The sequence below is a fragment of the Lygodium microphyllum genome, chromosome 4 (assembly GCF_053477565.2).
Source record: "Lygodium microphyllum isolate KBCC chromosome 4, Lygodium_microphyllum_v1.1.10, whole genome shotgun sequence".
Taxonomy (NCBI): Eukaryota; Viridiplantae; Streptophyta; class Polypodiopsida; order Schizaeales; family Lygodiaceae; genus Lygodium; species Lygodium microphyllum.
This window is the reverse complement of record NC_141138.1, coordinates 125,725,633-125,742,196: the sequence shown is the minus strand read 5'-3', so window position 1 is coordinate 125,742,196 and position 16,564 is coordinate 125,725,633.

The window sequence follows — 16,564 nt, the reverse complement described above, 5'->3', positions numbered from 1 at the left end:
GAGCAGTTGGTTAGCGACTCACTTTGGATCTTCTATTAGATGATGCTAGGCCTACTCCTTGTGGATGTCATGCCTTGGTTCTATCCAGGGGTAGGGGGAGCATTGTGCTGAGTTTTATTATATATTTGTTTTGTATCAGTTTGCTTCTTTGGTTGTTTATGTGCAGATATGTTCGTGGATTCGATGGGCTGAGTCGCCCTATCCCGTGATCGCCAATGAGAGCGGAATTTCGGTGCCCGGAATTGCTTAAAAATAGCTAAAAATTATGAATATCAAGGGAAAAATATCCAATGTCAAAGGCAGCGGCTCGACCTAGGACGATTTTAAGCGTCAAAGTGCTCTAAGGACGCCCGGGCAACACTTGTGAATTTTTAGTAATTTTTCCATGCGCCTGTGGTGGTCAGTGGAGCTGTCAATCAGTGCGGGATGCCAAAACGAGCTCACAGAAATTTTCAGATCGCGATTCGGACACCGTATGCAAGAGAGACGGAAAAAGGGCCAAAAGGCGGTCAAAAACTAGGAGGTGCCCAAAAAAGAAGGGAAGGGGTGCCTTTGTGAAGGGGCACCCCCCCTTTAAAAAAAAACGTATTAGGAGGGGGGCGGCAGCTAATCAGAGCCGCCGCGAAAAAAGCGCCCCCCCCCCCCCCCCCCCCACAAATCGTGATGGTGGCTCACAAGCAAGCCATGGAACCAATTGCAGAAGGCAACTGCACTCATCCTCCGCTCCGTATCGCTCCGCTCCGCACGAGAAATGGCAGCCTGTAGAGGGAGAGAGAAAAACAGTCTTTCTCTCTCCTCCCTCTCTCTCCTCTAAGGGGGAGTTCATGTGGGAAGAGAAAGGAAGAAGAAAGGATGATGGAGGCTTGTCCGGCATTGATCGGATTGCTCCACGGGCTAGAAATGGTGACTTGTGACCATCATGAGCATGAAGTGCTGCTGATTTTCAGATTTGCAGCCATGGACATGAAACCCGAAACACGCAAATAAACGGTAATTCAATTTTTTCAAAGGAAATTTGAGATTTTATGGCTTTTGATTGATAAAATGTTGTTCATGTGGGCTAAAAATTGTTTATGTTGCTGTTTTCCATGAGTACTTGTTGATCATAATCAGAAAAACAGAAAAACATGCAGCTTGTGGGTCAAAATAATACATTAAAACACGTAAAATATGGAAAATCAAGGGAAAATGATGTTTTTTATGCATAAAAATGGAAGAATAAATAGGAACACCAACTAAATTTTCATTTTTGTTGCAAGAAGGAAATAAGGGCCACAGCCCATAACCTATTTTGAATTTTTAGTAATAAAATAATGCAGAAAATAAGGAAAAATACAAGGAAAATAGAGAAAAAACACTAAAAATAAGGGGAAAATGCATTTTGGGTACGGAAAATTAATGAAAATTAAGAACAATGTTTGTGAATGTTTGTGGGGACTGAAGCATGAGGATTTGCCTCAGTTCAACCCCACCTTATTGTTCTAGTATGTCTTTTTCGACTCTTTACACATAAAATGATGGCAAAATGCCTTATAAATCTATGCAACAATGCAACATTTGATCGATGGGAGGGTAGAGTGGTTAAAATGTGTCTAAATGCGGAGTAAAATGATGAAAATATTGTTGCTCTTTGTTAGCATGCTATATAGGTCGGTGAATAATTATAAAATAAGGGCCTAGTAGCACGAGGGTTTCCTCGGTGCTAGGTTCGTGCAACGCCGCATAAGAACGGTAGTTGAAAATCATTGAAAGGATGTTTTCCACATGTGCACAATATTGATTTTATAATTGTTTGAGCACTTACCATCCACAATATGCATAAATCATGGAAATATTTAAAGGTATCAGAAATCATGGATGCACAGCAATTGCTTTCATTAGGACCTTGACCCATGTTGAGTGAGAGACAGGACACCCTAAGCCATAGGCTAGTCGTGGGGTCTAGGGGAAAGAGAGGTAAGGACGATGGTACATTCCTGTATACGATTAAATGGTATCTTGAGTGGATTTTGTGCGAAATGTTTATATATTGAGCGATGCACCGAGGGGCCAATCCCCAAGGTGTAGGAGAGTCGCAGAGGGGTGGCGGCATTCAACCGTTGGAGGACCCCCTATGTCTGTGCTTCGTGCCATTAGGCAATGTGTAAGGGACTCCCTCTGAGGAGTAGTAGGTGAGAGAAGAGTGGACTACAAACGACGTAATACAAATGCAAGATGTCTAGGAAGGCAATGTATGTGTCATCAACGCTCCTGGCCGCGAGGCAGTGGGGTTGTTGAGCGCGTGAGATAGAGGTCCCGGCTAGTGCACGAGCCAGTGCCGGCCCGTTCTAGGTTCCATCATTATGTATCCCCAAAACAAATCATCTTGTCCTTTCAAACTACCAACTTCAAACTTTTTACCTCTTCAAAATCTTGACAATCCTTCCGCTCATGATCTGGAAAATCACACCACATGCAATGGCAAACACGATCATTTCTAGAAGAATTTGTAGGAGTAGAAGAGATTGGGGCAGAAATTGGAGCTGGACTAAGTGGCTGCTGCTCCATTCTGGTCATATTGATTTGTAGATCTTTTAAGTTCTTTGAAATTTCTTTCACCATATCTTCGATAGTCGGTTTTGTAGATGGTCTGACAACCGCAGCAGGAATAGGCATAGACATAGGCATAGGCATAGAAGTAGGCACAGACACAGGATGAGAAATAAGAGGAGAAGTAGATGGAGCAACAGGAGAAGTAGGAGAAGTTGAGCTAGAAGAAGACACCGCTAGAGATGATTGCATTCCGTTCTGCAAGCGAGCCTTCCATCTCCGCCTCTTTGTAAGTGTAGAAACTTCATCAACAACATTCTACCAATCTGTCTTCAATCTCATAGGTTGTGTACGGTCTTCAAGAACCTCTTCTAACTCATCCTAAAGTGCAAGATTAGCAGCTTGCTCCACTTTCTCTGAGTTTAGAGCTCTTTGCTCTAGTGCATCTAGCTGGTTATATGGCTCTTCAAACTCTCGTAACAATTCAAAAACAACAAGTCCTTTGTTGGGTTGATAAACCCACTCTCTAAATGTCTTCCTTGTAACAATACCATAATCCTCTAGAAAATATTTGTCTTTGAGTGATTTCCTAGTTAGAGTCTTGCACAAATAAATCTGTCACTCTAACCCACAAAGCATGCATGACAAGCTGTAAGAAATAGTTGCTCTAGTTGGACGGAACTTGGAAGAAGCGCATTTGACTTTTTAAGGCTTTGATGTAGGCCAAAACATTCCATCCATCAAATAATTTGCACTCACTAACCACAACCTCAATCGCCTTGATCGCACCATGCGTATGCTCTTGTTCTTGATGCAACATTCGTTGTTGATCCAATTGCTGTTGATGCTGATCAAAAGCGACGCTTTCACATCGAGTTCACCAGTTGTCGCACAGATTTTGCTTGAGTGTTCCATGAAAGTCGCTCATTACAAGGATGCTAAGCATGATGGGAGTAGGGAGTTCCAAGTACAAATCCAAACAAGATTACAAGTTTAGAAACTTCGGTGTAGGCAAGGACTTAAAACTCAACCTCAAGAGCCTTTCTAACATGGTCTTCTTAGATAGATCAAAGAGAGTTACAAGGAATTCATACCAAATTAGGTGTTCATGCATCAACCTTGAAAGAAATATGATTAGTTTGTTTGGAAGGCAATATCAACATGATAAAGAATATTTATACATGGCATGAAGCTCTTCTTCTTTAGAACGGCATCTTCGTTCACATGTAAAGGCACCAATAACCGATAAACTCTCAACATGGTATCACTCCTTGTCATGGCAAAAGAAGCAAACAAATCTTAGCCATTCACAAGGAATAATAAATGAATACATAAAAGAGATAAAAGATATACTATCATTTTCAAGACAGGGTGATTGCTGCGTCTCAGCCAAAATGATAAACTCAAGCATCAACGCCTTAACCTCAACAGTGTATACTGAATCAGAGCCGTACAAAGAACTTCACCAAATCTTCTTAAGAGAAGACAAAATTAAGGTTATCTTCATTGTGCTTTAATAAGTATCTTTATGGCTTTCGTTGCCCACGTTGATCACCGCTCGGAGGCTGTCGCCTAGGTTGACAGTCACGGTCATCGTGAAGAGTAACTGCATAGAAAACTGGTCTGCTTCTCCATCTTCATCGTCTTCTTTTTCCTAACCATATGCTGTTGTATCCACTCCTCCTCATCGCTTTTATAACCATCACCACCTCAAATTATTAAACAAATATGCTAGAAAGCCATGGCTTTTTCAGTTCAAGTTTTCAACTTTTTCAAAGCTCTTTCATTTTTAACACGCTTTTGTTAATTTCTAATTGTCGCTCGTTGACCTGACATCATTGACTATGTCAATCATGCCATCTCCACCAATATTACATTGATTTGTCCAGTAGTGCAATTCTCTCGGCTAGCTTCTTCCCATCGGTCATTCATTCGTTGAAGTATCATCGTCCAGCCTTATCAACCTCATTAAAAGCTTCATGATCAAGTACAAACCGCACTCATTTCCAGTCGACTGTGAGGAATGAGTGTATTACAATTAGGAGCAACCAACCTAATAGCTTGTTTTTAAGATAAGCTAATAACCAAGGTTGTTGCACTAAGGGTTGTCAGGTTTAGTCACGTTTTAAGTTCCTTTGAACGAACCAAACGCAAGGCACTTTTGTAGACCGGATATTCTGGGTTCAAAGCATATATAGCATGTTGTTGTTTGTCCAAGGATCATCCATGGGTATAAAACACTCTTCCATTACATGAAGTGCAATAGCAAGATTGTAGTCGTAATCAACTAAAAGTTCCACATCCTCAAGAAGACCAAACTCTCTCCTCATATCTCAATAGATACCAAGAGAGGCCATTGTCCAAGGAATGTGTAATCCCGTTAAGTTTTGTCAAATCCAAATATATCTTTACAATATTCTCCACAAAACATAGTACTCTATATGGCATGTTGTTTACCATGCAAGCAAGATACATGATATCGATGCTCACATTGAACACACAACAACATGCTATTTGTAGAACTTGTTTTATCCTAGAACATTGACACTTTGGACAAAACCAGTCTCCTTTCAAGATATCTTGTATCTATAAGCAGGATGTGTAAAAGGTGGAGGGATAGTGGTCACAACACAACAAGTCTCCACCATTTCCACAAAGAATGCAAGTGTCGGATGTAGCGATGCTCCACTTAAATGTCCATGATATGAGTGGATAATTGTGATGTATTCTAAGTCTCAACATTTGACTTGCTTATCATCACCAGCAAAGAACCTGTAAGAAAATCATGGACTAACTACAAGCCCTTGTACTTGCTCAATATGCCCTTATAGCTTTTGTAGGTTAAATGTTGAACCAATTTCGCATATGAAGAAACATATCATCTGCACTAGCAACATCTGAATAGCAAGTCGCATGGGAAAACTCCAAAGCCAAGCTTCGTAGTAACCATAGCTTGATGGTTTCATCAATAAGATATTGAAGGAACAACATTACGGCCTTTTCCTTTGATCCTTGAGTCTTCAAAATGGATACCTTCATATGAACCTATTTTTACATGCATTGTGCCCTAACAAGAATATGCTTTGGAAGAAAATTTCATGCCCAATCATTCATGCGGTTTGCAAATTAAAATACATGCAATGCAATCATTCAAATGATGCTTCCACACAAAAATTTATGAATGAACTGAAGAAAATGTGCCTAGCCAATCTACATGTGCTCGTGTGTCATGCAAAAATGCAAACAAAAAGACACACAACACAACGGAAAATAAATTCCTAATGACGCTACCTAATGTGTTCAAATTCTTGGGAAAAACTCTGCCCTCAGGTTCGCAATGGTGGATGCACAACGTCATGACAATGCGATGGAGTGAACCCATTATTTTAAATTTTAAATGGCTAATGAATATTAAAGAGGAAGAAAATCCAAAAAACTTAACGACGATCGGGGGGCATTTTTTTCAATGCCTCCCCATTCCATTAAAATTTTGATTTTTGTGCCTCTCCGAATTAGGCATTTTCCTCTTGGCCCTTGAATTATTCACTCCACATCGCAAAAAATAGCAAGAGATTTGATGCACTATATGAAAAGATAGAAATTCGGTCTGTCTCTCTCTTCTTTCTCTCTCACCATAAACACTGTTCATATGGGCTAAGAGAATAAGGGGAATGGGTGTCCGTTCGTGAGATGAGATGCGAGGAATGAAACATGGAAGTATAAAGCCGGATCAAATATGTCAACCTATAGCCATCATATCCTTCAAGAGAAATAATGTTATTATGTTAAGTGTCATCTTATGTTATTTTTAGTACTATGTGTGAGCTTATTACTACATCTGCCATGTTAGTCTTTTATAGGCAAACGGTTTATTATGCTTTTCAACACAACAAGCAATCACTATCTTATTTTCAAAATTATGTGTGAGTCCATTACTACATCAATCATGTTGGTCATCCACAAGCAATAGACTTACTAAGTATTTCAATAATTAATATCTAATTTAGTACATATGGGTTTGTATTAGCCATAATATATGGATTGCTCCAATACCATCAAATCATAACAATATCCTAAAAATGTGTAAAATAACATCTAATTTCATTTACCAATGCTTTCATAACAAATCTGGTATAAATCCATATAAACCAGTACATCTTATGAAATTTTATTCGTTATGCCAATTCCAAACTAGAATTAGATTACCTACTTCTCAATGCACAACGGGTTTATTATAGGTCAGAACAAATTACTCATACCACAAATTACTACATGATCAAATTTAGATCTTGGACATTTCTTGTATAAATTTAATTTAGTTAGCATTCATCTCCTCATCGTCACAACATAAATCTCTCCATTTTACCATTAGTACATGTAGCTAAAGAACATACTATGCCTATGAGATTGGTATGTGTTTGTAATGTTAGAGAAATCATCAAGCACCCAGTATAGACAATTTCAAATCGAGATAGCCTATGTAATTATACTATAATGGGAATCAAACAAACTAAAATAGATACATATCAAATCACAACTCTGGTTTAGGTGAATCCATAATCAAAATATGAGCATACTAAATACCTAAGTGGTTGAGGACAAGGGCACCATAGCCATTATTTGAGTGTGTTCTATCAGCTATAGGAGACGCAGACGACCAGGCCTTCAAATAGTTATGTAGTGAAAATCCAATAGAAAATAGGAGGATGATGGAAGCCACTCCACCAAGATCTTTGTATGCATCATCATCTAAGGATATCAAGCCTAAAAACTACCAAAAGAATCAGTGGCACACGGAACAAAGCACAGCACATGTGTATACATTCAAATTGAGTAAGAAGAGAAGAGGGCTTTGAAACTTTACCTATATTTGATAAGGTTAAATCATATACAAGTTGTTTTTGCACCATGTGTTGAAGCAACATTGTGTGTGTGCATGTGTGTGCGTGTGCGTCTGTGTGTACATGTGTATGTGCGTGTGCGCATGTGCATGCACATGCGTGCGTGTGTGCATGAATGCGTGTGTGCGCGTGCATGCCTGCGCGTGTGGGTGTGTGTGGGGGGTGCATGAGTGCGTGTGTGCGTGCATGTGCGTGCGTGCGTGCGTGCGTGCGTGCGTGCGTGCGTGTGTGTGTGTGTGTGTGTGTGTGTGTTAGGTTAGTACTTTCTAAAGCTATTTAGAAAATAGGCCAAGTGTCATTGTGTGTGGGGGGGGGGGAGAGAGAGAGAGAGAAAGAGAGATTCCAATTACAAGTTACAGGTACAACTCCTATTCCAAATCTTGTGAGAGAAAAGGGAAAGGGAGGAAATGTAGGAAGTACGTGTCATAATGCCTAATTTCCTTCTAAAGAGGAAAGGTGAAGATAATGTGCCTTCTCTTGAGTACTAAGGTCACACATTAACATGGTGTATGGCCAACATGGACATGCCCCTAGAATAGATTGCATTAGTGCAAACTATAGAAAGTAGGGTAGAGCTTAAGGTTTTCTTATGGAGTGTAGATTCTCCGATTGAGCAATTTGGATAATATGAGAGTAAGGGTTGTTTGAGCCTATCAACAGAGGAAAGTGGGTGAACTTAGAAATTCATATCCTCCTTAAAGCTAAATACAAGGAGAGCCCTTAAATAGGTAACATTAGCATGGCTTATTTCACTATGCATTGCAAGCACATCAATCATGCACTTGAAATGCTAGTAATTTCATGTGTGACCCCTACTTGTCAAGCTTACATGCTTCCTTATCTTAATGAAAGGGTTTAAGAAACAAGTGCTTGAAAGAGTATGTGATGCTACTATGAACTCTTTTAGGCACTTTTTCCTTCAATCATTTCATTTTTATGCCAAGAGGGCCTAAGATCAAAAAGAAAGTTGGACTATAAGCTCTTGGGAGTTGGAGGACTGAATTGGTGTCTATTTTGGAGGCAATCATTATCTTCCTTCCCACCAAAATTTGCATTGTGTTTGCTTTGTGCTTCTATGTTGTTATTCTGAACACTTATAAAACTAGTCAAGATTTCATTAAATCCCCTTTGATCTCATTTTCACAAGGTATTGGTAGCTATAATTGAAAATGGGAGATACCAATAAGATCAAATCCTTGTTTTTGACCCAAAGGTTCATCGTGGGTGACATATAGAATCACGTAGGTGTAGGGGAGGGGGGTTATTTTCAAAAGATGCATAAGTGTATACATTAGGGATAAGGCCCAATTAATTTTACCCTCTCACCATAAAAGTATGAGGATGGGGGCATTGTGGGAAGATAGTGTTACAAAATAATACATCAAAGTTATTTTTGCAAATAATACACAATGTAAGTGTTTGAAAGGATGAGAAGGAGCTAGAGTTGACAGTTCTAGACATGATAAGGTGTTGCCTTAGGCTAAAGGGGTAGATTACACCATCAACATGGTAGCTACATATCATACTCGAGATGGTGCACTTCTAAATACTATACAATAGTTGGAGTCCAACCCACAAGGAATGTTCAAGATATTGGCCAATACCCCTAGACACAATATGGAAGAGAAAATCACTAAAGTGTTGTCTAGATGGTGAGAAGATCCCCCTAATGTCCTCAAGTTTAATGCTAAATTTGTTCTTGTCTTCTTCACTGGTGTCCCACTGACTGGCCAAAGACCAAGCCACTTTTACCCAGGTCAACAAGCCAACTCCCAAGAGTTGTTGCACTAAACAGGTGATTGTTGCTACTAACAATGCTAATTTGATTTAGTCTTCCATTAATTGCATAACATTTTATTTGTAGTAGTCCAACTATAAATATCTAAACTCCAGTAAACATACTTAATCTTTTCAACTTTTACAGCTAGATCTTGATATTGGGCACTAAAACGCTAAACCTAGGACAACTACAGTTTCCCTCCATCTTTCAGGAGCGGCTTCTCATAAATTTCTCTTGCCAACTAGTGGCGGTTTATCCAGGAAGTTTTAATATTTGGCTTTAAGAAGTTTGTTTCATATAACAGATCCCTTGGATCTATTTAAATATCTCCATTTAAATTCCTTTGTATATTTATCTTCTTCAACTGATTAAAATTAATTCATTTTATTTATTTAATTAACAACAAACATTCAAATCAAAACAATCCAACGTTCTAAAAACCCATAACTTTTATCCCTTGGTAAACGTCTTCCCACTTCGTACCGCAATTTCGTCGTTGCTTATTAGTATTTAAGTACTTAATTCATTTTACGAATATAACGTCCTTTTCTTCTTTTTCTTCACTAAATACAAATCAGGACTAAACCAGGTACTTTCCACACTCTAACGAAATCACATACATAGTTTATTTTACATTCCCATATTCCCTGTTAATTTATAAATAAGTCTTAGTAGCCCTTCACTCTTCCTTGCAATCATCAGATGATTTCTTTTTAATATGAAAAAAATATAAATCTTAAATTTGGATGCTGAGGCTTTCCCTCATGCCATCAAACAATTATTTTATTACGTTTCCCAATATTTGTAATCTGAATTTAAAGTTATAATTTTCTTATCATCAGCAAATATCATAAAATACTATTACATCTCTCAATTTTTTTACCCATCCCCATGTTATTGAATAGTATATCACATATCGTTTTACTTACTTAAAATAAAAACACCATGTTTATGAAAAAAAAATGTTTTTCCCATAGAATATAATTAAACTGATGTTTCTTTTCATCTTAAAGCTTACAAAAATTCATCAGCAATCAAGAATTGTATTTTCAGCTTTCCATGTAAAGATTCCATATTTTTATTGATAGAGAACATTTTTTATTTAAGTGAAAACTGCTATTTTACTTTGAACATAACTAGTTTTGAATTTTTTTAATATGTTAAACCATCTCTAAAAATTTTGATAAACATTCAATAAATTTCCTGAGTCATAACCTTTGTAGAAAAAATGTCACAACTTATAAATTTTCAATCAGCCATTTTATAAAAATTTATTTGTGTCATTTTTAAGTCATTTTTAAGCATTTTCGACTATTTTCTATTTCTAATAAATAAAACAAGTCCACATAAATGCAAACAACCATTCAACATAGAAAAACAAGTTTCAAAACATTTTCTAAAAATACTGAACTAAACATTTACTGATAATATATCATTCATTTTAGATAAATAGTTTAAGCATATACTTGTAAATCCCGCTGATCGTTGTCGCTTCTTTGAAAACCGTGTCCTCTTGCAGTCCAACCAAGAAGAGTCTTGTATCCCGCCAGTCGTTGCAATCGTCAACTTGTAAATTTTTCTCTCCCTCTCCGACTCTCGCACGACTTTTGCTCTATGATAATAGGAATGCCCCTTTTTGTTTCTTAAGTTTTAAGTTAACTCTTAATTAAGAGTTAATTGAAACTCTAGCTATGGTTGTGAATTGAAGAAGGCGTCGACTCTCAATTGGCCAAGGAGACTATTGCAATATCTTTCTGATCTGTCTGCCAAATCCTACGCGAGCCCAGGCGATAGAACGAGAAGAAAATCTTCATCCAGCCTACCACTTCAGATTAGGCAAGTATATTGAAGCTCCAAATTCACATAGAGAGAGGAAGAAGGCGATGATCTTGAATGACCTGCATTAGCTTCATTTTTCTTCTATTGCTCCTCTTAATTGCCATTCCAATCAGTTCCAGGGTATCGATTATACTCTGGAACTCTTGATTCCTCCCCCTTTACTCAGGTCGCAACTTCATGAAGGCGCCCTATCTCCTGCTACGCCCGGATGGGTACAGTCGCATATGCCAGAGGCTTCTCAATTTTTTCTTCTTTCCAATTCTCCATGGTTGTTTCCCCCCCCCCCCCCCCTCCCTCTTGGCTGAGTCAAGCTTGCGAGCAGCAGCAAGAGGCCCAAAGAATGAATTTCCAAACTTCTTTTAGTTCTGGTTATGAAGGGCTTAGTGGGAGCAGAAAGGAGACGGAAAATGTAGTCGTTGGGGCTTCCCATCTTGTGGGTGAGAAGTTGATGCAGAAAGGCGCCATCACCACAGCGTGCTGCTACTCAATCCTTCGCGCCTCGTCATTTTTTATCTGCCGCTTCATCCTCGTCTCCCTTCCCCCGCTCTCCAATTCGCAGACAAGCGCTGAATCTTTTCCCACAGTTTTTTTTTCTTTCTCGATAGAGAGATAGATGCCACGAGAATGTAACTGCCCCCCCCCCCCCCCCCCCCCCCCCCCCCCCCTTGATGAGAGAGCCCACATAGAGTAATATAAGCACCTTTTCACCCTTTGGAACCACACAAAGATGAATGCACATATGACATAGTGTGTCCTTATAACCTTTAACGCCTGGCACACACAAAGGACCAATTGTTTACAATTGAGAACCCACTTACATCCTTGATTGAAGTCAAATGCCTTAGCACATGTCATATGATTACAAAGATTTGAGAATGAAACATGTCAAAAAAAAAACATAATGATTGCATTTATCATTGGTTCACCAAAAGACTCCTCCATAAGCTTGTCCAAAATCATGCTTGCCAAGAGTACATCCTAGGTGGTACATCCAATCTTCCTTTTGCCCGTAAGTCCCTTTAGATCACATCATCCTTGCCAAGAGTCATCCTCTTGAATCTAATATTCAACACCTCCCCAAAGAAATCTCCATAATAATCACCAATGATCTAATGATCACCCCTTGATCATCACTGCAGTATTACTGTAGATAATAATCACAATCATAATGCTATGTATTCTTCATAAAGAATTTCATCATTAGGAGGTAGCATAACTAATGAAATCCCCCATCCGTGAGATTAATACTAAGATATCCTATCAACTTGTCAAGACCTTGTAGTTTATTTGAAATTCCCCTTAAAACTCCTAATTTATAACAAGGTCCTATCTCCTCTAAATAATACTAATCCCTACAGGAAAATTTTAAACAGTCATAGCTAAGATTCACTAAATAGACCTATCAAATTTTTATCTAAAACTCCAGCTCCCTCTCGTACAAGAACTTTCTCGTACCAACATCTCCTAGCTAGATTGCAAGGACACAGCCTCCAAAGACAACAACAACGAGCACCGCATCTGCATTAAATTCATGTAAAAATTTAGTAAAAAGGTATCAATTGTATACAGTTTTGCCAAAAAATCGTTGCAATAAATGGCATGTTTTTAGGTGTTGTCATTTCTCCCCCACTGAAATGCGAAGTGTCCTCGCGAGCACAGCTACATCACGAACATTCAGCATCACGAACACAACTACCACGAGCACTGCTACATCACCTTTGAAAGAAAAATATACTCTTCCCCACTTAATTGCGAAGCGTCCTCGCGAGCACAGCTACATCATCTGCAAAACCGCACATGGACAACTAGTAGACACTAAAAAGATAGAAAAATACTTGTTGGTGTCATAGTAAAATGCAAACAATACAAATATTTCAAGTAAATTGTATAAAAACTTATGCAAACTAACATTCTCCCTTACTCACTCTCCCCACTGAAATGCATAACAGAGCTTCATCCATTGCATAGAATATACCAACTAGGAAGCTGTCTAGAGCCGCTAAACAACAATAATCCCTCTAGGCAATAAATTGCCACACTACTATCCTACTAGAAATATTGCTTCTGAAATAGCGTCACTGATAAGATCATTACTTAACAAAGAACCCAAACAAGGCAAACTAATACTACAACACTAAATAGGACTCCTAGGGTTTAGCTACTAACCCTCCACGTTCTACTAGAACAACCAGCCAATGGTTCGTAACTTCTAACTATCCAAGGCTTTTCTTTTAAGTTCATGTTTTAATGGCATTTTTTTTTCTTTTTTTTTCTTTTTTTTTGGTTTTTAATGTCAAAAGAGTATATACATTGATTCTCTTTCCCAAAAGGTCCCACCCCAAAGAGATACAAGGCATTGGACGCAGGGCACCCGTCAAGGAAATCCCTACAGCCTACCAGGACCTCAGAGGCGATGGTTGTCTTCTTTTGGTTGTTTTTTTTTTTTCTTCTTCTTTCAAACCCTGCAGTCTCAGGGTGTTTTTTTCTTGTTTGTTTTTCTTCTTTCTTTCTTTCTTTAAAAGAATAAATATATAGACTCTTCCGAACTTTGAGTATTTGGATTGGATTTTAAGTTTTTTTTTTTTAAGGATCAGCTAGAAAGCTAAGAATACATTACTTAATTGAACGGTCAAACATTTCAGCTCAACAACTTTGCTCAAGGAATCGAATCTAACGCATAATACTAGTCACTCTGCCTAGGCAAATGATAAGCAAAGAATACTCACCAGCTCAACATCTCTCTTCCACGCTACTCCTAGTCAAAATTTTGTGGAGAGAACCTTGTTATTCAGCTATCCCACATATCACTAGAAAAGCGACCAAAAGATAGGGAAAAACTCTATAGGATTCCTAATCGGACACCCACACAATGAAATTCACTATGTTATGCACACACATCACCCCCTTTTTAGTCACTCCCTAATGCTAAGTCCCATCCCTTGTGAGTGGACTTCATATAGACAGAATTGTATATATATCATTCATATTTGTTTAAAATATTTATTTATAATGCCTCTGTGATTACTAAGGTTTTTTTCTTTTTTTCTTTCTTTCTTTCTTCTACATCTCTAATTTCGTTCCATCAATTTATTTATTCTTGTATTTCTTCCAAAATGAATATGAAATAAAAAGTTTTAGGTATGAAACAACCTTGTATGTTCGTGGATATTGCAACTTTAAGAATCAACAGAAGTATACAACAGTGTGTAACACAAAATCATAGTCAAATCTGCACATGAAACATACACTAGCCAGTACAATGTTAAAGGGTTAGATAAATAATAAAACTTTTCCTTGTGCAAAAGAATTGTCAGATACTCATGGCACAATCTCGATCAACTAGACTGTCGTAACGCTCCCACTGCTTGGTTGTTTAAGAAGTAGTATATTTCTCCACTTGATAACCATTCTTGCATATAGAACTGTCCATCTTACTAACTTAAATATCCCAAATTCCAGCACTGAAAGGAATACCCTGACCGTGCGTGCAACTAACTACCTAACTACGTGGAAAATAAAACTAAAGTGCATGAAAACCTACAGGATATCAATAACTCAAAGCATTGTATGTTTTTTTTTTTAAACCATATATATTTGTTTGTTTGTTTGTTTGTTTGTTTGTTTGTCAAAATGTAGAATAAAAGAAAAACATAAAAGACTAAGAAAACAAAATATCTAGACTAAAATCTTCAAAGTCTCTGAGATCTTCTAGTGAAAACAATAATCCTAATCCGAAATCATCAACACTATCTAAGTCAAACCTATTAACTAAACTATCAGCTATAGGATGCTCAAGAATAGCCTCTAGCATAGGCATATCAGAAGTCACAGATCCGCTATCAGGTACATCGCTAAGAACCTCCATCACATCATGGAGCGAAGCCGAAGCTACATCATCATAGTAGGGCATAGGGGCCACTGGTAAAGCATCTAAAGAATGCCCCTCGGTCGCATCCATATACCAACAGATATAATCCCAACATGGACATGGAACTCTAGTCTGCAGATCATGATAAGATGGAGTAAGGCGGTAGACAGTGGAATGATATCTCGCAAATTCTGCTTGCTCTCGGCCTACCCTAGACTAACCAGCGCCGCGCTCAAGAGAAAAAACACTATTATAATCATGACGCTGGTAGGTATAACCAATCATTTCCTGCATGGCAGTGGTACCATAGCGTCGAAAGTATGTGCGACACTGCCAACACAAGAGCTGAGCACGCACAAATAAATGCCACTGACAGGACCTACAACCAAAAGGTGGATGATACTGTAAACAAAAAATAATCACAAAAGAAGAACCACAACAGGCCTCCCCTCTCGGTGCATATAAAAACCTGTCATGCGTTTGAAAACGCGGAATATCGTAAGGTCCAGCATGAACAGGATCAGTACTATCGGCATCAATACGAGGGTAAAGCACATCCATCCACAAAAAGGTCATACCTGCATCCCATTTAAAAACCCCCCAAGAAAGAAAAGACATCCAAGGGTGGATTAGTCAAAATATTATTTTAACTACTAACCTAACTATACCTAACTAGCCTAAGTCACAAAATGTTTAAGGCGCAGGCCATTGACCCTAAATATCTCATTTTCAGCATTAATATCCTGCACATCAAGAGAACCATTATCATAAACATTAATCACCTTAAAAGGTCCCAACCAACGAATTTTAAGCTTCCCAGGAAATTTATAATAACGACTGTCATAAAGTAAAACTAAATCTCCTTCTTTAAACTCCCGTACTTTAATATTCTGGTCGTGCCATGCTTTACGACGTTTTTGCATTGCTTCTAGACTTTGTAGAGCTAATAATCTTTCCTCATCCAACTTTACCAATTGTAAAATCCATTGTTTCAAAGATTCAACCTCACCTAGTCGTAATGATAGAGCTACTCGTAAAGTGGGCAACTCTTGTTCAATAGGGAATATAGCATTAGTGCCATAAACTAAATTGAAGGGTGTATTTTGCACTATCACCTTATAAGTAGTTCTATAGGCCCATAACACTTCATATAAACGTTCATCCCAATCTCGCCTGTGGGAAGCAACCGTTTTAGTTAAAATCCCACAGATAATGCGATTGGTTACTTCAACCTGACCGTTAGCTCTGGGATAATAAGGCGTTGATTTGCGATGTTTAATTTTATAGATTTCCATTAGCTCGCTAATAAGACCATTCAAGAAATGGGAACCTCGGTCACTTACTAATTCCAGTGGGCAACCAAAACGTGTAATAATATTCTCATACATAAACTTAGCCACATCAATGGCTTTATCCGTTTTAAGCGCTTTCGCTTCCACCCACTTTGTAATATAGTCAATACAGACTAAGATATGACGATTCGATCGATATCTAGTAGGCATCCAATTGGGCCCACAAAATCAATTCCCCACTTCTCAAAAGGTGCTAATGCTAATATAGGTGTCAAAGGCGTAGCAAAACTCTTAGAAGGACGACCAGTCCTTTGACATACATCGCATTTTCGACAATAATAATAAGCATCTTTAA